Source organism: Muntiacus reevesi, chromosome 12, assembly GCF_963930625.1.
Source record: "Muntiacus reevesi chromosome 12, mMunRee1.1, whole genome shotgun sequence".
Taxonomy (NCBI): domain Eukaryota; kingdom Metazoa; phylum Chordata; class Mammalia; order Artiodactyla; family Cervidae; genus Muntiacus; species Muntiacus reevesi.
Window position 1 is genome coordinate 67889834 of NC_089260.1, and position 23658 is coordinate 67913491.

Below are 23658 nucleotides of genomic sequence, written 5' to 3' on the forward strand. Positions count from 1 at the left end.
AGTGACAGAAAGTCTGTGTTTTGTTCAGAATGGGTCAGGCTTATGCCACTGACCCAGTATCTCAGTCTGGGTCTCATGCCATGTCTGGCCACTCTCCAGAGCAGCTATGCTGCAGTGATGCTCTGATCCAGGCTGCCCCAACTAGCCGTGCCACCATCTCAACCCACGCTTTCCAATGCGGGGCGGGGGGAGGTGGGGGTGGGTAGGGGTGCAGGATAGGGTCGGAGGAGAGCAAGATGCAGCTATAATTTCTACTCACAGCCCATAGGCCTGAGCTGGTCACATGGGCAGCCGCTTAAACTGCAAAGGCTGCTGGGAACTGTAGTCTTTCCACAGTTCCGTTTCTAGGAAGTGGAAAAGGAGCTAAGATTCGGAGGATGTTTGGCTTTGTCTCGGCCACAGCCTCCAGGTGTTCACGCCTTATTTTCTGAGGTAATTTTGCTTTTATAAGTCACCATTGTGAACTTGCTTTTCACACTTGGCTTTTGTTTTTCTTCTTTAATCGTGTTCCCTCCTCTTTTCTGCCTACAACCGTGCTTCTGGTTTGGAAAGTCAGAATCACTCTTTTCTCTTGGGTTTCCCGGGATGTGAGACAGGAGGGCTGAGAAGTCCAAGGGACGAAAGGTTCTGCCTCCCGATGCAGTCAAAGGAATTGCTTTTTTGTAATTACAGCTAGACCACAGCCTTGCAGAGATGAATGCTGTGAACTGTGGTAAGGTGTGGATAATTAAGGGTCTTGATTATGGGTGGACACCTATTGCCTCAGAGAGAAAAATTAAGGAAACCTTGTGGATACAAGTAGCAGATTACCCTTTTTATGCCTCTAAGCAAGTGCAGTCACATCGGTGTTTCAGGGAATGTGGCAGTGGAAGCATTTTCCCAGGGGCTGGTCCTTCATGGGTGCTGCGGTGGCGGTGGACAGCCCTGGATCCTTTCCATGGAGCTTGGAACGTGTTGGTCAAGCATTTATTAGCCCTTGCTGTGTGCACAATGAAATAGGTTGAAAGAGAAAACTACATTTACCGGAACACGTTTTACGGGTTGTGAATAAACACCCCAAGCAGTCTTATTCCCATTGAGGACCATAGACTGAAGGAGAAGACCAGGTTTCTTGCTTGCCAGACCCACATTCCACATTCTCAACCCTGACAGCCATCCTAGGTCTTGTGACGGGAGATTTGGAAAAGACTTGTCTCCATGACATGCAAGAAAAGGTGCTTGATACTATTGTTTATTAAGAAGAACAATTTCTAAAAAAAAAAAAAAAAATTATTAAAAAGAAGAAGAACAATTTCTATCAGGAAAACCAGTGAAATCTGAGGGCAGGAATTCTGTTATTGAATTGAACATTTGTAAACTGAGCCCATAGTAGCTATTGAGTGTGTTTTTCGAGTGCAGGTATTTTCTTTTTTTCTTCTTCAGAATTACTTATTGAACATCTGCTATGTTCCAGGCACTGGTCTAGGTTTTGGGGATGGAAAGCTGAATGGGATGAAGAATTGCACCATCACATTCCCGTGGTCCTCCTCTGATTTCAGCTGTATGTGTGGTGGACAGTCTCTCACAAGTCTAGGCTTGCCTCAGACTGCCAGTCTTTCCTATGACTCCAACCGTGGGGTTTTCTGTTTTGTTTTTTCCCCGATGCTGTGGGAGCTTCTTTGTCCCCACGAACAAAAGCAGCCAGAAGTGTTAACACCCCTGGGAGCAGCCCTCAACAGTGAGGTGAGAGCTGGTGGATAAAGTCTGTAGCTTCCTGTCTCTCAGGACGTGGTTCTGGGAGGCCTTCTTGTAATTTTTCTGGAAGTCCCTGTGAAGTAGAGTCTTGGCTACCAAGCCACCTCGATAATGCATGCTTATATTGACTTTTTTTTCTTTATCAGTATCCTCAGCCCCTTGCTTTTGCTTCCTGGTATCACGTTTTAGAATAAACAATAGGGTTGCCACCCTGGTCTCAGCTCTGCTTTCAGGGGAACCAAGCCCTGCCTTAGCCTACATTCTAGGGCAGTGCTGAAAAGAAATACAATGTGAACCACATGCACAATCAAAACCCTTCTAGTGGCCACATTAATAAAGGTAAAGAGAACCAGGTGAAGTTGATTCTAATAGTCTATTATATTTAATCTGATATACTAGCAATAAATTTCAATATGTAACAATATAAAATTATATTTATTGATTTATTAAATTATATTTATTAATTATATTTATTAATTATATTTTTTTTCTGTAGTAAATCTTTAAAATTCCATGTGTAATTTACACTTATGGTGCATCTCAATTTGAATGCTAAAGTTTCATTGGAAATACATGATCTGTATTTTGGTTTCATAAAATTTATAGTTGAAAAGCATATTCCCTTATGCAAGTTTTTCTAAATACACAAAGTTTTCCAATAACTAAATCAAGTTTCCATTTCTAAATTGAATTAATTGAAATAAAATATTCAGATCCTCAGTAATACTAACCTCATTTTAAACGCTAAGTGGCCACATGTGGCTACTATATAGACAGGCAATAAACAAAATAAATGAGTAACACATGATATAGTGATAAGTGCTAGGGAGAAAAATAAATTCTGGAAAGGGGGCTTACTAGTATTGGAGTGATGGTTACCAGTTTTAGTCAGGGTTGTCAGACTTAGCAAATAAAAATACAGGACATCTGATTAGATTAGCATTTCAGATAACATAATTTTATTTTATTATTATTTTTAATTGAAGTATAGTTGATTTAAGCTATTGTTTTCAGGTGGACAACATTGATTCAGTATTTTTATAAATTATAATCCATTTATTTATCTTTTCATTTATTTTTATTAGTTGGAGGCTAATTACTTCACAATATTGTAGTGGTTTTTGCCATACATTGACATGAATCAGCCATGGATTTTCATATAAAGTTAAGTATTATAAAGTAATGGCTGTATTCCCCATGCTTTACAATATGTCCTTGTAGCTTATTTATTTTATACCTGGTAGTTCATGCCTTTTTAATTCCCTACTCCTATATTGCTTCTCCCCCTCTTGTCCTCACTGGTAGCCACTAGTTTGTTCTCTGTATCTGAGTCTGTTTCTGTTTTGTTATACTCACTAGTTTTATTTCTTTAGATTCCACATGTAAGTGATAACATATAGTATTTGTTCTTCTCTATTTCTCTATCTGACTTACTTCGCTAAGTGTAAATACCCTCCAGACTCATCCATGTTGTTATAAATGGCAAAGTAGCATTCTTTTTTATGGCTGAGTAATATTCCATTATATATATTATTTATATTTATACACACACACATATATATATATTTATATACACCCATCTTTTTTTTTTTTCCAAACAAATTTTACTTAATTTTTTGGCCATACTCTGCAGTAGGTGGGATCTTAGCTCTCCCACCAGGGATCGAACCCATGACCTCTGCCTTGGAAGGCAGAATCTTAACTGCTGGACCACCAGGGAAGTCCCTACCACATCTTCTTTATCTGTTCATCTAGCAACAGAACATTTTAAAGTGTAAGTCTGCCCTAGGCAAAAATGTCCCAAATGTTGCGGGGGTATTCTTTTACTAAGAAGTTATTCCTTGTTTATCTGAGATGCACATTTAACTGGGTGTGTCTAAATAGGTGGCCAGCAGAGACTTCACTGAGAAGGTCTCTCTGAATGTAGACATGGGGGAGGTGAGGGTGTGAGTCACATGGTTATCTGGGAGAGTAGGTGGAAGGGACAAATGCAAGGGTCTTCAGTGAGAACATTTTTGGTTGAGCAGAGGACTGACTTGATGTCACTTGTATTTGAATAGGATCTCGGAGCTGCCACAGTGAGGATGGATTGAAGGGGCCAACAGCAGAAGCTGTTGCAGTAATCCAGGCTAGAAGTGATGGTGGCTTAGACCAGAAGGGGCTGAATTCTAGATGTATTCTGAAGACAGAGTCGGCTGCATTTACTGATTGGATAGGAGTGAGAGAGGTAAGTCCAGAACTTCTAGATATTTACCCTCTGCCTGGAAGGATAGAGTTTTTATTCACAGAGATACGGAGCATGGTTGAACATTAGGGGCGGGGCAGAGCTCGACAGTCTGTTTTGGACGCAGTAAGTTTGGAGATGCCTGTTAGAAACTCAAGTAGAGATACTGAGTTGGCCAGCGGGAGTATACACGAGATGTCTGGCTAGAGTTAGGTTGGGAGACAGAATTCAAAGCCATGAACCTCGGTGAGTTTTCCAGGGAGTGAGTCTGAGTCAGAAAGAGGAAAGATCCATGGGCTGCACCCTGGGTCCCTTCAAAAGTATTCTAGTCTTCTCAGTAGACCCAAGAGTTGGGGCCTGTGAGCATTTCCACTTTCATGGATGGAGGATTTGAGGCTTGGAGAAGGGAAGAAACGTGACGAAGCCTGGGGCCGAGCTGGATGAACTTTCCTGTTGGTCTCTGTTTCCTTCTTTCACCATCCCTTCTCTGCATACGTGAGAGAGAATGAGAGTTTTATTTTTAAACAACATTCATTTCTTTGGCTTCACTGGGTCTTTGTTGCGGCATGTGAACTCATAGTTGTGGCATGTGGGATCTCATTCCCTGACTAGGGATTGAACCCAGGCCCCCTGCATTGGGAGCACGAAATCTTCACCACTGGACCACCAGAGAATCCCTTTAAATTATTTTTAGATTGTTTAAATTATTTAAATGGATAGAATGTGAAAGACTTCATTTTAATAATTTTATTTTAAAAAAATTTTAATTGGAGAATAATTGCTTTACAGTATTATGTTGGTTTCTGCTGAACAACTGTACAAATCAGCCCCAAGGCTCCCTCTTGAGCCTCCCTCCCCCCATCCTCCCCCCCATACTAATTTGAAAGTTTCTAATTTAGGGACATTTAGTCCATTCACAGTGTTGTGCAACCATGTTCACTCTATAGCCCCAGAACATTTCCATCACCCTAAAAGGAAGCCCTGAATCCCCAGTCACTCCCGCTCTCCCCTGCCCTCAGACCCTGGCAACCACTAACCGGCTCCCCATCTCTATGGACTTGCCTGTTCAAGGTCTTTCCTAGGAATGAAGTCACCCGCTGTGTGCTTTTTGGTGTGTGCCACGTGTGTATCAGTACTTCTTTCCTGTTGACGGCCGAACAGTGTTCCATTCCATGGATATGCCATTTTACTTCTCCATCACGTCGTGGTGGACATTTGGGTGGTTGCCACAGCCAGAATGACTTATCAGAGGATGTGTTGTTGTCTTCTCAGCTCCGCACAGCTCCTGATCATACTTGCGACCAAATACAAGTTTGGCCTCGGCTTGCCTCCCTGCCCCCCGGCCCCCCCCGATCCCTGCTGCCCCCATGAGGGCAGCACCAGCCTCTGGGAAGCTGCTTGTGCACACCAGAAGCCCCTTCTGCCCCTTTGTGCTTGCTTGGTTTACACTCTTCCCCAGACATTCCCCTGCTCCAATTTCTACTAAAATGTATGCCTCCACCTACCATGTATTAGAAAACTCTACCTCCGGTTCTTTATCTTGCTTTATCTCTTCAGAGGATCTATCACAATGTGGTATTATGTTATTATCAGTTTTAGGTATCATTGGGGATTGGTTCCAGGACAAGTTGCAGACACTGAAATCCACAAGATTCTGAAGTCCCATCGTTGGCCCTCCAAATCGGTAGATTTGGCATCAGCAGATACAGAAGGCCAACTTTATTTATTGAAAAAAAATCTGTGTATAAGTGACCCTGTGCAGTTCAAAGTCATGTTGTTTGAGGGTTAACTGGATATATAAATACAAATGACTGTATATTGTAGATATGGTAATTATTATATTGTTTCTTCCTCCGTCGAATATCTTTTTCATTAGAATGGAAGCTTTTGTTCCGCGTTCTGCACCACTGTGCCCTGAGGACTAAGAATAGATATTTCTGGCATGAACACTGCCAAGGTCTGAGGTTTGCTCATTTGCTGACCCCATTTTTCATGAGAGGTCCTGGGATGGAAAACGTGCCTGGGACCTGGACATTTCGATTCCTTGTGGAGGCCTGGCCCTGAAAAGGAGGAACAGGAGAAAGAGCTTCTTCCCATCCCATGGAAGGAATTTGTAAACTAGCTACACACAAGCAACTTGCAAGTAGAGAAAAATTCAAAGCTGGAAAAGGACTGACTCAGGTGGGGAGGGGTGATGCAACAGAGGTTCCCATCCAGGCCGCATCGCTCCTGGTCCAGGGAGCTAACGAGCTGGACTGAGGCTATATTTCAGTCACTTGCTAGCTGTGTGGCCTAGAAGAAGACATTAACTTTCTCTGAGCTGCCTGTTGCTGTAAGTCCCAAAGAGACAATGGGTGTGCAAATAATTTGTTCATAATAAGCAGATCAATGCTAATGATTTTCATTGTTTTTTATCTTAGTTTCTTCTTGATGCTGAATGGCAGAGTTTGGGTTCTTTGGGTGCAAGGAACAGAAACAGAACTCTGGCTTCCTTAGTTTAAAAAGCGTTTTATGGCAAGGATACTGAGGAGTTCTCAGAAGTGGCGAAAAGCTGCAGAACCAGTCTCTTAAAGGATACAGACTATCTTAGCTCCAGGGACTTGGGTAACAGTTGAGACCATGAAACGGGGCTTCCCTGGTGGCTCAGACTGTAAAGAATCTGCCTGCAATGCAGGAGACAGGGGTTCGATCCCTGGGTTGGGAAGAACCCCTGGAGAAGGGAATGGCAAACCGCAATAGGCTTGTTGCAGGAATCCACTCCGCCTCTATTCAAGGAAGAGAGCTTCTGACTGGCTTGGCTTGGGCTCAGTGCCCACCTCCTGGGCTGGGTGAGGAAGATCTCCTTGATTGACAGGTCCACCAAGGTGGGGAGAGGCATGGACATTTCCTCCAATGGAAACATTTTACCAGGAAAAGGAGCCATTAGGTGCTGGGTAGGGAAAACAAAAGACACTGATTAAAATAACCAGAGCATTTCCTGTGTACTTGGTCTAGTGCAAGGCTACATGGGGAGCCGAACCAAAACAAGCCTTGATGCTGAGAGTTTTTGATTTTTATTGCAGGTGGAGGGAGTCAGCCTGGGGGTTTCTAGACTTGGATATTCTTTAATTCTACAGCGTTTGGGGTCTGCCTGTTTACTTAAAGCTCCCTCTGCAATTCACACAATTAATTAAGTGAGTCTGGCCTTGTATGGTTTAGGGTGAGAACAAGCTGTCAGTGACCCTGCTGCCCTGCATACCCAGTTCCTTCAGAGAGTGAGGACTCTCTGTGGAGCTGGCTGGCTGCTGCCAGCTCTCTTGTTCTTTCCCGGCTCAGGAGCGGAGCGGCCCAGTGTCAGAAGCCGGTTCTGAGTCATCGTCTGTGATCTCACCTTGGGACAATAGCGAATAGTTGGTGTCTTTTCTTGTTTTGGGGCACATCCTGAGATGAAAGCGAAGGGAAGGGATGTCGGTGCATTCCCGTTTCCTTTGGGCTTTACAGATCCTTTGCCCAGATTATCACTTTAAAATGTAACTTTTATGGTTAGGAAATGAATTCAGTCTCATTATGGAGAACTTAAAAAAAAAAAACAACCCAAAGAAGAAAAATCAAGTATTACCCTTTGTCCCATCACAGCCCTACCAAGAAGTGTCATCATTTTGGGGCTTATCTTTTATCATTCTGTTTCAATGCACATGTATGCTGAGGCATATATAACAAATGACCTTTTTTCTAATTAATTGCCATATGGTAGTTTTTCTAGTTTATGGATATCAATGTTTATTATTATTATTGCTATTATTGATAATCTCTGCTGTCTACAGAGTCAGTTGCCATCGGACCCCATTGCTTTCTCAGTTGGGCTGAACAGAGGAAGAAAGGGCGCTGCTAACGTGCATCATCAAGATGGGAAGTGAAAACTGAGGCCCAGCAGCTGATGGCTAAGAGCCTGACCTCTGCAGTAACCATGGCTAGCATTTATGAAGTGTTTCCTCTGTGCTGGGTACTATTTTAAGCACTTTTAAAAATACTAAGTCATCTACTCACAATGAGGCAGGAAGGATGATGAAGAGGAAAAACCACCTCTGCGTTTCTCCATTACTGTCACACTCACAACACTTCTGACACCAGATGTGTGGGTTTTCCACTCCCAGCAGTTCTCTGACACCAGCTGAGTGTCCCCTAGTTCCGGGCAGTTAACCAGAGTTAGTGCAGACTCTCTGTGGGTCGACGTGCTGTGTGAGTGGTTTTGATGAGCGTGCCTTAAAGTTGCAGTTTTTAAAGAGGAATTTGAATTTAAATGTGGATGTGGACACATGTCTTGGGTCCCTTTACAGGCAAGCTTCTTGGCAGTCTTTCTCTTCCTCATCCCCCACTTCCTCCAAAACCCACCACCATTGTGTTTCTCGGTCCCATTGCTGCTCTTGAAGCCTTACCAGTGACTTCCTTTTGATTAGACCCAGGGCCCCTTTTCTGGTCCTGGTTTCTCAACTTAGCAGAATTCACTACTGTTGACTACTCCCTTATTAAAATCAAAGCAAAATTAATTGTGGCAAAATACACATAACAAAATATACCATATTAACCATTTACAAGTGTATAATTCAGTAGTGTCACATATATTTTCACTGTTAGATAACGAGTCTCCAGAGCTTTCTTCATCTTGCAAAACTGAAACTCTATACCTCTGAAACAACAATTCCTCATTCTCCTCCTCCACCACCCCAGGCAGCCATCATTCTGCTTTTGCTCTCTCTAGAATTTGACTACTACTCTAGTGACCTCATTTAGGTGGAATCATGTAATGGTCATCTTTTTGTGACTGGCTTATTTCACTTAGCATAATGTCCTCAAGGATCATCTATGTAGCAGCCTGTGTCAGAATTTTCTTCCTTTGTAACACTGAATATTATTTCTATGTGTGTATACATTGCATTTTGTTTATCCCTCTGTCCATTGATGGATGATGCTTGGGTTGCTTCCTCCTTTTGGCTATTGTGAATGCCGCTGCTATGGACGTGGGTGCCCAAGTATCTCTGAGCACTGCCTTCTTTTGAAATGTGGTTTCTTGCCCTTCGAGACAAGGTGGTGGAGCAGAAGGACTTGAGCTCACCCCCTCTCACGAATATACCAAAAGTCACAACTAACTTCTGAGCAACCATCGACTAAATAGAATGGAAGCTGCTGATAGTCTACGTCCAAAAACATAGAAGAAGCCACAGTGAAACAGTAGGGGGGGTGCTTTTGTGATATAACCAAACCCCATACCCACCAGGTAGGTGACCCACAAACTAGAAAATAATTTTATTGCACAAGTGCTCCCACAGGATGAGAGTTCTGAGCCCCACATCAGGCTCTTCAGCCTGAGGGTCTGGCATTGGGAGGAGGAGCCCCAGAGCATTTAACTTTGAAGGCCTGCAGGGCCTGAGTGCAGGGGCTGCAAAGGACTGGGGAAAACAGAGACTCCACGCTTGGAGGGCACACACAAGGTTTTGTGTGCACTGGGACCTAGAGACTCCATAGGACCCTGGGCCAGACATACCTGCAGGCCTTGGAGGATCTTCTGGGGAGGTGGGGGTCAGTTGTGGCTCACTCTGGGGGCAAGGACATTGCTAGTGGAGGCCCCAGAGAATATTCATTGGTGTGAGCTCTTTCAGAGGTCGCCATCTTGGTGAACATTCAGACCTGGTCTCACCCAACAGTCTGCAGCCTCCAGCACTGGAATTCCTCAGACCAGACAGCCAACAGGTGGGAACACAGCCCCACCCATCAGCAGAACAGCTGCCTAAAGTTGTCCTGAGTGCACAGCCGCCTCTAAACATACCCCATGACACAGCTCTGCCCACCACTGGGGTGAGAGCCAGCTCCACCCACCAGTGAGCAGGCACCAGTCTCTCCCAGCAGGAAGTCTGCACAAACCCTGGACCAACCTCACCCACCAGGGGACAGACCCTAGAAGCAAGAAGGACCACACATCTGCAGCCTGACAGACAGAGACCACAAACATGGAAAGTTAGACAAGATGGGACAGCAGAGAAATATGTTCCAGATGAAGGAACAAGATAAACTCCCAACAACTAAGTGAAGTGGAGATAGGCAATCTGCCTGAAAAAGACTTCAGAGGAATAATGGTAAAGATGATGGAGAAGATACAAGGAATATTTAACAAAGAACTGGAAGACTTAATGAACATAGAGAGATGAACAATACAATCATTGAAGTAAACATAACAAAAAAGAAGAAGATTCACAGATACAGAGGACAAATTGGTCATTGCCAGTGGGGAAAGGGAAGGAGTGAGGGGGCAATATAGAGGTAGGAGAGTAAGAGGTACAAACTATGAGGTATCAAATAAGCTACAGAGTTGTGTGAAAATTGTGTAAATATTAATTATGTTGAGTTGGTTCATGGTGCTTTTCAGGTGTACTATATCCTTCACTTTTCTGTATATTCATTCTATTAATATTTTTGAGAGTTTGATATTGAAACTCCAACTAAAAATATTAATTTATCTACTTAAAAAATAATTGTAATATATAGTGGAACTATATGTAACTTTGTTTTGTATTTTCCAAGTCTGTACATGTGTTATCATACTTTCATAATTTAAAAAAAATAAAAAAAAGAAAGAGAAAAAAATAAAATAAGCTACAAGGATATATTGTACAACAGAAGGAATCTAGCCAATATTTTACAACTGTAAATGAGCATAATCTTTAAATATTGTTAATTACTATATTGTACACCTGTAAGTTACATAAAATCGTATATCACATATACTTCAATTTTTCTGAAAAAACCTCTTAAAAATCTCTTTATAAAAAGCAGGTGGGAGCTGGGATTTAAAGTCAGGGAGTCTGTCTACAGAGCTCCTGTTCTTGTGATTAAGTTCTCCATTTTCGCAAAGTCTGTATCTCCTACCTGGTTCTCTCTCTGAACTGCTGTTGTTTAAGCCACTCAAGCTATGGTATTTTGTTACAGCAGCCAGAGCTGACTAATACACATGGGTATGTCCAGGGGGCTTATTTACAGCTTGGGGTGTATTCCTAATAGTTGAGCATCAATTCTGATTGTTTGGCTTCCATGCTCTTCCAGGTATAAAATATTTTGAGTATTATCCCTGCATGTAATTATAGGCTAACTCCCCTTACTCACCCCACCTCCATGACAGTGATCTCTTTGAGAGCAAGGGCTGTGTCTTACTCATCTGTGTTTCCCAAGGCCCCAGTAAATGTTTATTGAATGACTGAATCCATCTTATTTTTCCTCCACAAACAAAAAGATCATTCTTTGAAGGATATAAAGCCCTGGGTATCCGTTTGTGATTTAATATCCCTGTCCTCATCCTTGCCTTGATTATCTGGGTGTGTTTCTTGGGATGATTCTGGGTAGGGCTTGCCCTGAGCAGAGGGTCCTTCCCCACCTTGAAAAAATGACCTGAGGAGCTGAAAAGTCACAGAATCTGGATGAAGGAAACTCAGATGTTATCACGCAGGTGCCTGTGCTGTGTGCATTGTAATCAACTTCTGTGTAGCGGTGAGAGATCTAGAATCTTTAGAAGCTAGTGAAAGTGTGAAAGTGTTAGATGCTTAGTTATGTCTGACTCTTTGCAACCCCATGGACTGTATATCCCACCAGGCTCCTCTGTCCATGGAGTTCTTCAGGCAAGAATACTGGAGTGGGTTGCCATTTCCTTCTTCAGGGGATCTTCCCAACCCAGGGATTGAACCCTTGTCTCTTATGTGTCCTGCATTGGCAGGTGAGTTCTTTACCACTAACAACACCTGGGAAGCCCATAGAAGGTAGAAAAACATTTAAATATAAAAGAAAACCTTATTCTTCTAGAGAAGTGGGGTAGAGTAATAGAAGGAATATAGACTCTAGCAGCAGAAAATCTGAGTTTGGGTCCAGGCTCCACTACTTAGAAGTATAAGTTAGTTATTACTTACTAGCTAAAATGAATTGTTTACATGAGTGTCCACTTTTCGTGTTGTGTGTTCTGTGGGTTTAGACAAATGTGTAATGACTTGTGTTGACCAACACAGTATCATACAGAATAATTTCTCTGCCCTGATTCTCCACCTGTTCATCCCCATCTCTCCTGCAAACCCCTGACAATCTCTGATCTTTGTGCATATACTTAAAAAAAAAAATTTATTTATTTTTGGCTGTACTGGGTCTTCATTGCCGTGTGAGGGCTTTTTCTGTTTACAGCAAATGGGGGCTACTTTCAGCTGAGGTGCAAGCGCGTCTCATTGTGATGGCTTCTCCTATTGCCGAGCACGGGCTCTGGAGCGAGGGCTCACTGGTTGTGGAGCAGGGGCTTAGGTGCTCCAAGGCATGTGGGATCTTCCTGAATCAGGGATCAAACCCATGTCCTCTGCATTGGCAGGCAGATTCTTAACCACTGGACCACCAGCAAAGTCCCATGCATACACTTTTAAGTGTACAATGTCCCTGCCAACTAGCAAATGCATTGTTTTGGATGCTGGAAATCTGACTTTTTGCTTTTAAACCTCCCACCCTGGGTAAGATTGCACAGTAAGGTCAGGAGAGTTTGTTCTTGTCTCAGGGCCAGTCATTGCTTTGCCTGCTCATTATAAGACTATAGTAGACTGACAATGTTGACCCTGCAGGGTTGTGTTAAGGATTACATATGTGAGAACTGAAAACCTCTCCAGATGTTAACCATCACTGCCGTCTCTAATTTTGATTTGGGGTAACTCCATCAGAGAGAAGTTAGTATTTATTTTAATATGCAAAAGGTTTGCTAAGCAAATGTAGGGACTGCAGGGGAATGTTTAACTCAGAGAATGAACCTTTGAAAAACAATTAGCAGCTGCCATTTGTGAATTAATGTGCCACCCAACTGGGCTATTCCCCCAGGTTTAGTCCTTACCTCCTGTTCTCCGCCTGCTCTGTTGTCAGCAAATGCATTTATCTTTCACGGCTTCTCCCATTTCTTGTTGGATAAATTCCAAATTGGTCTGTAATACTATCCTGTCACCTGAGTCCTGGTCAGTATCTTTGTTTCCTGGAGAGTTCCACTCAATGTCCCAACTTCACATCAAATTCAGAAAGGTAAGCTCCTTTGAGGATGTAGAGGAATGGAAACACTGGTGTGTTTTTGATGGGAATGTAGAATATTGCAGCTACTATGGCAGAGTGTGACAGTTCCTCAAAGAATTAAAAATAGAGTTACCATATGATCCAGCAATTCCACATCTGGGCATACTTCCACAATAGCTGAAAGAGGGTCTTGAAGAAATATTTGCACAACCATATTCATTGCAGGGTTATTCACAATAGTCAAAAGGTGGAAGCAACCCAATTGTCCATTGGCTGATGAAGGATAAATAAATTGTGGTGTATGCACACAACAGAATATCATTCAGCGTTATGAAGGAAAGAAGGGACTTCCCTGGCAGTCCAGTGGTTAAGACTCTGCTCCACTGCAGGGGGTGAGGTCTCACTCCCTGGTTGGGGAGCTAAGATCCCACATGTTACATGTGTGGCACTGCCTTGCCACCACCCACCCACCCCCCAAAAAAAACAAACCCAAACTAAAACCCAACCAGCCGATCAGAACCCTGGCTTCTGATCTCAGCAGCTCAAAAGAGACACACCCTAGCTTAGGGAGAGGGGTGGGGTGGAGTGCTTACCTGGGACCTGGTGTTGCACTGCTGAGTTTTAATCCCAGCTCCATGGAAGCTTGACCAAGTTCCTTAAACTTCTCTATGTCTGTTTCCTTGTCTGTAAAGTATATATATATATATAATATACATATTTTACAAAGTTGTTGTATTAAATGAGTTAATCCACATATCCACATACAGGGTTTAAGAAGAATGGTTGGTATGTAGTTGATGTTCACTAAATGTCAGCTATGTGGCCCCTCTACTCCTGGAAGCACCTGCCTTCTCTTCTCCACCTGTCTGAATTGCCCACATCTTATAAGTCCCAGATGGAAATTTCTCTTCTCATTAAAACCTTTTCTGGCCATCCTCTTCTCGAAACAGTCATAGCATTTGACTGTAGCACTCATTTAGTACTAATTTGTATTGTATATTACAGATAGCTATGCTACATGTATATAACCAAAGTGCTTTTGAAAGCCATTGGAAAGAGGTATGAAATGATTAAAATAGTGTGAGATCTATGAGGAGTTGGAGATGGGGGGAATGACTGCTTATGTTCTACAGGGTGAGTGCTGGGTTCCCCTGAAAGCAGAGCCTGCCTGAAGGACTTGAATGCAGCCTGTTTATTTGGGAAGTGATTTCACAGAGTAGGAGTGAGGGAGTGAGGAGAATGAAGGAGGAAAAGCTGATTTAAGAGCATTGTGATGACCAATTTTATTAATCATCTTGGCTAGGCTATTGTGCCCAATCGCTAGTTCAAACACCAGTCTAGATGTTGCTGTAAAAGTATTCTTTAGATGTGATTAACATTTAAATCAGTAAAGCAGATTACCCTCCATCCTGTGGGTGGGCCTCATGCAATCGGTTGAAGACCTTAAGAATAAAGACTGAAGTTTTCCAAAGCAGGAGCAACTCTGCCTCCAGAATGCAACACAGAACCCCTGGCTGGGTTTCAGTCTGTGAATTTCAGACTCAAGACTGCAACATCAGCTCTTATCACAATCTCTAGCCTGCTGGCTTGCTCTACAGATTTTGGACTTGCCAGCCCCTACAACTGCAGGAGCCAATTCCTAAAATGAAACCTCCCTTTGTATCTATTCTGTTGGTTCTGTTTCTCTAGGGAACCCTGACTAATACAGGCAGGCTGTTGAAGTCACTGCTATAGGCAACTCTGGCTCATCATCAGAAAGCCTCTCACATTTGTCTGCTGAGAATTTACCCCAGAAGTATTGACGTTTGTCCCTGGGTTCAGCCCCCAGTGGTTGAGGCTGCACCTGGGACTGTTACCTCCTTGGCATTTCTGAGCTGTCGTGCGAGTTTGATGAGAAGGTTCCTGTTGGTGTTTATTGGCATCAGAGAAGCTCTGGGGACCAATGCTATGGGCTGCAGCAGAGCCCTCACGGAACCATCCAGCACAGCCTCCCCCACGAAGTGGTGGCGATGGCTACTAGCCATTCCAAACTTACAGTTTTCAGAGAGATAAACTCATTGGGAATAGATTGTTGACTTTCTGGTAATTTGGCCCTGACTCCCAGAACTGCCTCTCCTTGCCCATGTTTGGGTATGCCCACCCTGAATAATTCCTTTGGCCAGGGAATTAAAATTGTCTGATTAGACAGGTGTAGATCACATGTCTCCCTGGATCCAAGGACTGAAGGCTAGGGCAAGTAATTTCCCAAGGAGGTGATAAGCAGGCAAAACCCATGTCTTTTCTTTTATGTATATATATATGTATATATATATATATGTATACACACACACATGCACACATACACACACACACACACACATATATATAATTTTATTTATTTATTTTTTATTTTTGGTTGTGCTGGGTCTTTGTTAGTCCATCCCTCCTGATCTACTCATGCAAGGAGGAGAACCTCATCAATGTTTTGGTATTTCTTAGCTTAGTAAGCTGTTCCTTCTTCCTGTGCTGTTTGTTTGTGCTATAGGGTTTAGCTGACAGAGGGCGGTAGCTCCAATGCCATTATTACTTAATCTCAAAACACTTTCCTCTATGGTTTTGTTTAAAAGTTGTCTATTTTAGGAGTATTAAAATCTGCATTTATTAACCATTTATATGCACCAGGTCCTGTGCTAAGTATTACTTCACTTAACTTTCACAACATCTTCCAAATGGTCTCATTATGTTCCTTTGAGAAAACTGGCATTTAGAGGAATAAGTCGAGCCAAGATTCACCTGTGTTTTTGCCACCACATTAAAAAAAAAAATCTGGGTGACCCCCCATATGGTTTATCTGTGAGCTTTTAAAATGAAAACTTTTATTCATAATTTAGGGAAAATATATGAAATAAGCATTACTTAGCTTACATGTAACAGTCTGTGTAGTTAGAATTTAAATCCAGGTCCTTCAGACTTCAAGCACTACAGATTTTCCTTTTTGAATATATTTTCAAACAATATGAAAGAGTAAATAGTGTAAAGTTTAATACCCACCCACCCCATCCCCCAGCCACCCAGCACACCCATCTCCAAACAGCCATCATCACTTTTATTGGTTTCCTTTTAGGGTTTATGCAAATATAAGAAATGTGAATATATAATATTTTCTTCCCTTTTACTAAAAGCTAATATGTTTAATTAATATATTTATTAAAATTTTTATTGAGGTATAGTTGATTTATAATGTTGCGTTAATTTCTTCTGTAAAGCAGTGTGACTCAATTATACTTATCCGTATGTCCACTCTCTTTTAGATTCTTTGCCCATACAGGCCATTACAGAGTACCGCTTAGAGTTCCCTGTGCTATACCGTAGGTCCTTAGTATTTATGTACTTTGTATATTGTTGTTGTTTAGTCTCTCGGTCACGTCTGACTCTTTTGCCCCCCTATGCACTGTAGCCCCGCCAGGCTCCTCTGTCCATGGGATCTCCCAGGCCAGAATACTGGGGTGGGTTGCCATTTCCTTGTCCAGGGGGTCTTCCTGCCCCAGGGATCGCACCCGTGGCTCCTGCATTGGCAGTGGATTCTTTACCGCTGAGCCACCTGGGAAGCCCATTTTATGTAGTAGTGTGTAGGTATCAGTCCCAGTCTCCCAGTGTATCCCTCCCCTTGCCCTTAACCTTGGTAACCATGAGTTCATTTTCTAAATCTGTAGAAACCCTATTTTTGTTTTGTGGGTAAGTTCTTTTGTACCCTTGTTTTTTAAGATCGAAAGCTAATATATGTTACATCCTATTATATGTTACATGTAACATCCTGTGTAATATCCTAATATATGTTACATCCTATGCATTTTTCCTTTTTCCAGGAATTTCTCGCCTTAACAACATAAATTCTTTCCAGAGTGATTCATAGAGTGTCCTCATTTTTTCCCCTCATGTTTGTATAGTATTCCTTCATATTGATGATTCATGGCATTTTCCCAGTCCTCTATTGTGGATATTTAGAATTGTTGTATCTTTTGTTACTCCAATACATTGATTATATTTGTATATACCTAATTTTATACACATGCAAGTACATCTGTAGGATAAAATGGGATTGCTAAGTTACAGGCTATATGCATTTATAATTTTGACAGATGGTGTTGAACCATCTTCCATGGGGCTTATACCAATAAGACACTCCACCAGCAAGGTTCAGAGTGTCTCTTTCTACTCAGCCTCATCAGCTGAAGAGCTTGTCAACTTGAGGGTTTTCCTTATCTGATAGATTTTTTTTTAATGGTATCTAACTGCAGTTTCAATATGTATTTTTTTCTTATACATGAGATTGGGCATCTTTTCATATGTTTAAGGTTCAATCCCTTTTCCTATGCCAGTTCTCTTAGCCATGACGCCAGGCTGCCTCCCATTACCTTGACACCCCTACACCAGGCTTCCTTAGGGGAATGAAGGTGACATGGTAGGCATGTTGGAGAGCTCTGATCCTCGTTCTGAAAACAGTCTCCAGGTTGAAAAGACTCTTAGGCACTAACACGGTGGCTTCTTGGGTCCCTTCCAGCTGTGCGGTTGGGGATGTTTAGGTCCACCATCCAGGAGACCCAATCTCCCTCTGCAATCTGCCGTCGAGCCTGTGTCTTTCTGCTTGAATGCTTCCTGGTAGGGAGCCCAGCTTCCTCACTGGCACTCAATTTTGTTACTGACTAGCTTCAGTTGGAAGATCCCCTGGAGAAGGAAATGGCAACCCACTCCAGTGTTCTTGCCAGAGGAATCCCATGGACAGAGGAGCTTGGCAGGCTATAGTCCATGGGGTCACAAAGAGTCGGACACAACTGAGCAACTAACACTTTAGCAACTTTAGTAGCTTCTATCTAGTAGAAAATCAGGGATAGCAGTCCATTTTTAAACTAGGAATTCCAAACTGGAATCTTCTTAGTCTTTCTTCTGGAGGCTTCCAGAAAGAGTTTGACCCCTTCTTTCCCCTGGAAGTGTGACCTTGAACATATCATTGGACCTTTCTGGGCCTCAGTTTCTCTGCCTGTGAGAGGACAAGTTTGGCTTCCTGTTGGCCACTGTTCCTCTGTGGCATTAACCCCACTCACCTAGAATTAACTCATAACAGAGTGGGCAGATTTATTGGAAAACCCAAAGTCAGTGTATACTTCCAGGTTGGTATGATTCAGTGCTTCAGAGATGGGCCTGAGACTCAGTTTCTTCCAGGCTGTCTGCTTTACCTCCTGCAGAGCTTCAGTGTCAAAGCAGAGGGCAGACGCTGTCACTGAAGAGTGAAGATGCTTTTTTCCCAGAAGCTCAAGGAATCTCTGCCTGCCCCTCATTGAACGGCACTGGTCCATTGACAACATCCCACCTCTGCACTGGTACCTGGGATCAGGGAATGGAATGCCTGATTGGAGCTGGAGCAGCAGCAGCTTTTCTGTAGTAAAGGGGCTGTGAGAGGGAGGTGTGGCCATCCATTTGAAAGCAGAGATCTCTATAAAATTAAAAAAAAAATTATTTATTTTTTTGGCTGTGCCAGGTCTTAGTTGTGGCATATGAGATCTTTAGTTGCAGCATGTGGGATCTAGTTCTCTGACCAGGGATTGAACCCATGCCCCTGCATCAGGAGCACAGAGTCTTAGCCACTGGACCCCCAGGAAAGTCTCAAGAGGTTTCTTACCAAAGCGGTGAATGCAGGCGAGACACCCACTGGGTGGTTCCCTTTCTGGTTCTAATACTTTGTGATTCTGGATGGATGAAATCCTAGACGTGATTCTGATCAAATGAGGATAATTACTTAATGCATTTGTACCTCCGTTTGTCTTTTCTTCCCACATCCGCTGGGCTTCCCCTAGATGCTGAGGTGGACTGCTTGCATTTGCTCTATAAAACTCTTGCTCAGAAAACTTGCAGACCAGCTTTACTAATGAAGTAACAAGACACATCGTTGTGTAACAAGACACATGGTTGTTTGTTTAACAAGAGAATATGTCCTGAAGATTAAAAAGACATTTAATTTCTTGCCGAAAGAAGAGAACTTCCTGTAAAGGCTCATATTTGCAGTGCTGTCTGTTTGCTGTTGAACGTTTCCACTTTTCAGTGTGCGGTCTTAAGGTGTGGGGTGGGGGTCTGTGCTGTCCTCAGTAACTGCTGCTGTTTATGGGAGCATCCTTACTTTACCTCTCTAAGCCTCAGTTTCCTTATCCATAGAATGGGGCAGAAACTCCTCCACAGTTATAAATTCATTATTATATTGCCAGCACTTATAGCACAATTTGTGGTACATAGAGTGCATTTGATAGGTTAAATACTGGTCAAGTAAATGAATGGTTTTTTTTGCAGGGTTGTTATGTGGATTAAAATGGGACAATATAATAAATATATATCAATATACAGTAGTTCTCCGAGCAGTGTCAGACATACAGAAGGCACCAACAGATGCTTGGCCTTGTTTTTACCATTATTATTTATTATTACCATTATTACTTGTTATTAGCATTATTGTCCATTATTATAATTACCATTGTGAGGGATAGCTTATGGGAGGCCTGATGGACTCGTCCTTTGTCACAAAAACTGCTCTGCCTGGCCCCTCGGATGAATCTGTTCCTTTTCCATTTGTCCTACTGCCAAGGGACCGACTAGTGATTTCTCATCCCCACGTGGGAATTCCCTGACCTTGGAGCCTGAGCCTGCAGGTGGGGCCATAAAATGATCAGAAATCACAGTGGACTCATGTCCACCCTCCCTTCTCCAACTATGCTACCACCTCTCAGAATGCACGGGCTCCTCTGGGTCTGACTCACTTTAATTTCATTTCAAATTGGTTGGGGGTTTCCCACCTAATCCGAGCTGCCTGCTCAGTCTGACCCAGATCCCTCCGGCTGAGTCTAAGCTAAACCAAGAGAGAGCAGCTCTTTGCCCCAGAGTGAGAACAGCATCAGGGGCAGGTGCTCCTGACCTCTCCCTGGCCCATCGCCTACCTTCTTAAGATCAGAATAGGAGCTTATCATTTTCTTCAAGCTCGTTGCTTTCCACTTCTTTATTTTTCTTTCCCTTTTCTTTTGGCTGCTTAAAATCAAACCCAACTTGTCACCCAGGTGCTGGGTCCAGACAGAACCAGCTTCAGGAGGAAAGAAAAGGCCATAGAGTTCCACAAAGCTAATTGCTTTCAGGCGGGCTGGCCTGCTCATTTGTTCTCTTCACAGAGTCCTAACTGGGGCTCATTTTGGAAGCTGGCTGCAGCAGGGAAGAAGATGGGAGTGTTGGAGGAAAGGAGAGAGGGGAAAAAGAAGGTGATCAGAGAGAGGAGAAAGGGAAAAACGAAGAAGGCACCTGGTGTGGTCTCATGTAACCTGCTCCATGCCGCTGAGAATTCTTCTTGTTTCCCCCATTTCTTGCAGATGAAAGGAGCTTGCCCAAGTCTACTAGCTAGGATGGGGTGGGGCCTCCAGCTCATTTCTGTGCATCTTCAAAACTCTTGGATGAACTCTAGTCCTGTGTCATGCCCCATGGAAAGGCTTTCGTGGTCAAATAATTTTGGAAACTGTGGAGTATTATCCTGCCAGCGATTCAGAGTTTGCATTAAGAAATTAAGGACCCCCAAAGTGAAAGTGTTAGTGCTCAGTCAGGTCCTACTCTTTGCGACCCCGAGGACTGTAACCCACCAGTCTCCTCTGTCCGTGGAATTCTCCAGGCAAGAATACTGGAGTGGGTTGCCATTTCCTTCTCTAGGAGATCTTCCCGACCTGGGGATTGAAGCTGTTATGTAAATAGATAATAACAGTGCAATGTGTTCAGCTGTTTGGTAGAAGTATGGAATACTGTGGAAATCATAAGAACAGAGAAATCCGTGATCTGGGTGTTTGCAAGATGGGAATAGAAGCTGGAGAGAAGCTTTCAGTAATAATAAAAATAGATATTGTTCTGTGGTTAGAAGGTCCTTTCACCTCTAGTGTTCCATTTGATATTCAGAAAACTACCATCTGTTAGGTATGAATGTTCCTCCCATTTTGCAGATGAGAAAACTGAGGTCTGAAGAAAAAGAAGCAAAACTGGTATGTGAGTCTAGAGCTTCTGATTCCAGTGTCTGTTATTCCTTTTTCATAGCCTACCCTCCCTGGGTATGTTTTTCTGGCTTGTTTTTCCTGGGATCGGACAGACGTTGGCACACACAGCCTGAATTCTTTGAGGGTGTGGTTCACTTTCCCTGGCCCACCCCTGAGGAGGTAACAACCAGTTAGCCATTTCGTCCCATCCCTTTTCTCACCCACCCCTGCCTGTCTCTACTTCTCTCTCTCCTCTCAGTTTTTTCTTTAATAAAGTGGAAACAGTAATAGCAATAAAATCTCCCTCAGAGGGCTCAGAACTTAGGGAGAAAATGTGTATGACCTGGGTTGGAAATTATAAAATACTGCTCCAATATGGAAGATCATTGTAATTATCTCTGCTGGCACATGCTCGCAAAGAACAGGCAACAATAATCAATAATAGCTACTGTGCTTTTGTAGGTCACTATGCGTCTGCTGCTGTGTCAAGCCCCCTATCTACAATATCTAATTTAGTCCTCCCAGCAACCCAGTGAGGGAGGAGCCCTTGTCCTCACGTTATGCGTAAGGAAACCCAGATTCAATCAGGTGAAGTCATGCAGTCCGGATTTGAATCCAATGAGATATTAAAATCTACTTCCAGAAATCCAGGTTCGGTCAGGAGAAAAGCCTTCTGGTTCCTTCCACTGCATGCTGCCTGCCCGCCTGCCCGCCCCACCTCTGCTATAAGCCTCCCCTCTTCACCATTATTAACCTTTGTCTGCCTGTATCTGTCTTACACACCCAGGCCCCTGCTTTGCCCTTGTGCTACCAGAAGGAACACGGAACAGACCTGAGGTCGGGAGGAGGGAATTTGGTTCTTCTGGGTTCTGGGGAGCAGCTCAGAGGATGGCCTTCCTGCCATCCCTTTTGGGTTCCGTGCCGGCCCCTCAAACTGGAGAGTGAATGCGGTCACCTGTGAGGGCCCAAGCTGAGGACGGAAGGGGACAAAGGATGCGTGGGCGGCAGCTTCCCTGGGTGAGTGGTGACCAGGCATGTTTGGGGCTGGCTCATCTCAGTCTTGAGGAGCTCGGTGCCCACCACCAGTGCCACCACCCGGGGTCCATGTCGTGATTATCCCCGGCTGTGTCTGAAAGCCCCAGAGACGTCCTCAGAGATATTTGGAATATTCGGTTGCTCTTCAGTTGCTTTTGTTTTCTTGGAAAGCTTAGGCTGCCTGACAAAATGTGGTGTATCCATGAGTGTGTACATCCGTGTGTACGTGTGTGCTCAGTTGCTCCGCGTGTCCGATTCTTTGCGACTCCATGGACTGTAGCCTGCCAGGCTTCTATGCCCGTGGGATTTTCTAGGCAAGAATACTGGAGTGGGTTGCCATTTCCTTCTCCAGGGGATCTTCCCCATCCAGGGAGAGAACCCATGTCTCCTTCATCTCCTGCATTGGCAGGTGGATTCTTTACTACTGAGCCATCAGGGAAGGGAATATTATTCATCAGTAAAAAGGAATGGCTTACTGGACCATGCTACAACATGGGTGAACCTAGACAACATGCTGAGTGAAAGAAGCCAGTCACACAGGACCGCACAGTGTGGTTCCGTTTATATGAGATGTCACCCACGGACACAGAGGGTAGATTAGTAGTTGCCTGGCACTGGGTGAGATGGGGGCTTGAGGTATGGCTTTTCTTCTGGGGAGTTGAAAAAATATTCCTCAGTTTACTGTAGAGGTTGTTGTGCGGCTCTGTGAGTATACTAACCATCACTGAGTTGTATACTCTTAAGTGGGTGAACTGTATGGCATGTGAATCGGGTCTCAATACAGGTGTTATAAAAACACAGAACGCAAGAGAAAGGTGCTGGTGGCTTGACCGCAGAACGTTCCTGTGACTTTGAGCCGTTTTTGGATTAACCACCTTTCTCTATGCTGCCCATGTTCAGTTCCTCAAACCTTGTAGCCCGTCGTCCTCTAACGCTGTTCTACCTCCCTTCCTGTTTTCACAGGCTCCTTAGCTCTGGGTTTCCTGGTGGCTCAGATGGTAAAGAATCTGCCAGCAATGCAGGAGACCTGGGTTCGACCCCTGGGCTGGGAAGATCCCCTGGAGGATGAACTGACAACCTGCTCCAGTGTTCTTGCCCGAGAAATCCCATGGACAGAGGAGCCTGGTGGGCTACATACAGTTCATGAGGTCACAGAGAATCGGACATGACTGAACGACCAAACACTTTCACTTTCTTGTGTCGAGCCTCTTATCTTTGCCTTTCTGTGCCCCTGGGGCTCTCAGACTCCTGTGCTAACAGTCTCCTTTGCCCAGACTTGCAGGGCTGGCCAACGTGCTCCAGATCTGCCGTCTGGGTCTGCCCTTTATTTTGTTCTTGCTGCCATCTACCAGCTCCTGGGCAACCTCGCCTTGCTCCCCACATCCTGGAGCCAGACGTCCTGACAAAGGTGATACATCTCCATCTTGGCTCTGCCCATGAAAAGACCTAGCCCCCCTGTGACCCCTGGCATGACCACAGCCACAGAGCTGGTAAGGGGCAGAGTTGAAAAGTCACACCAAATGCCTTTGATGGCTCCCCACTGTTCACAGGATGGAGGCCAAAATCCTTAACAAAGCCCTGCACACGCTGGCC

The 23658-nt window shown here is 43.8% G+C and overlaps 1 long non-coding RNA gene across 3 annotated transcripts; it reads left to right on the top strand.

Moving 5' to 3' along the window:
* Window positions 1–353: 353 nt before the first annotated feature.
* On the top strand, window positions 354–23152 carry LOC136145173 (uncharacterized). 3 transcript variants are annotated; one of them, XR_010658713.1, is made up of 4 exons: window positions 354–432; window positions 3795–3961; window positions 21092–21210; window positions 23029–23152. It is a non-coding gene; the product is annotated as an uncharacterized lncRNA (long non-coding RNA). The 3 variants fall into 3 exon arrangements; XR_010658711.1 differs by lacking the exons at window positions 21092–21210; window positions 23029–23152 and adding an exon at window positions 5552–6569; XR_010658712.1 differs by lacking the exons at window positions 354–432; window positions 21092–21210; window positions 23029–23152 and adding exons at window positions 1610–1722; window positions 5552–6569.
* Window positions 23153–23658: the final 506 nt, after the last annotated feature.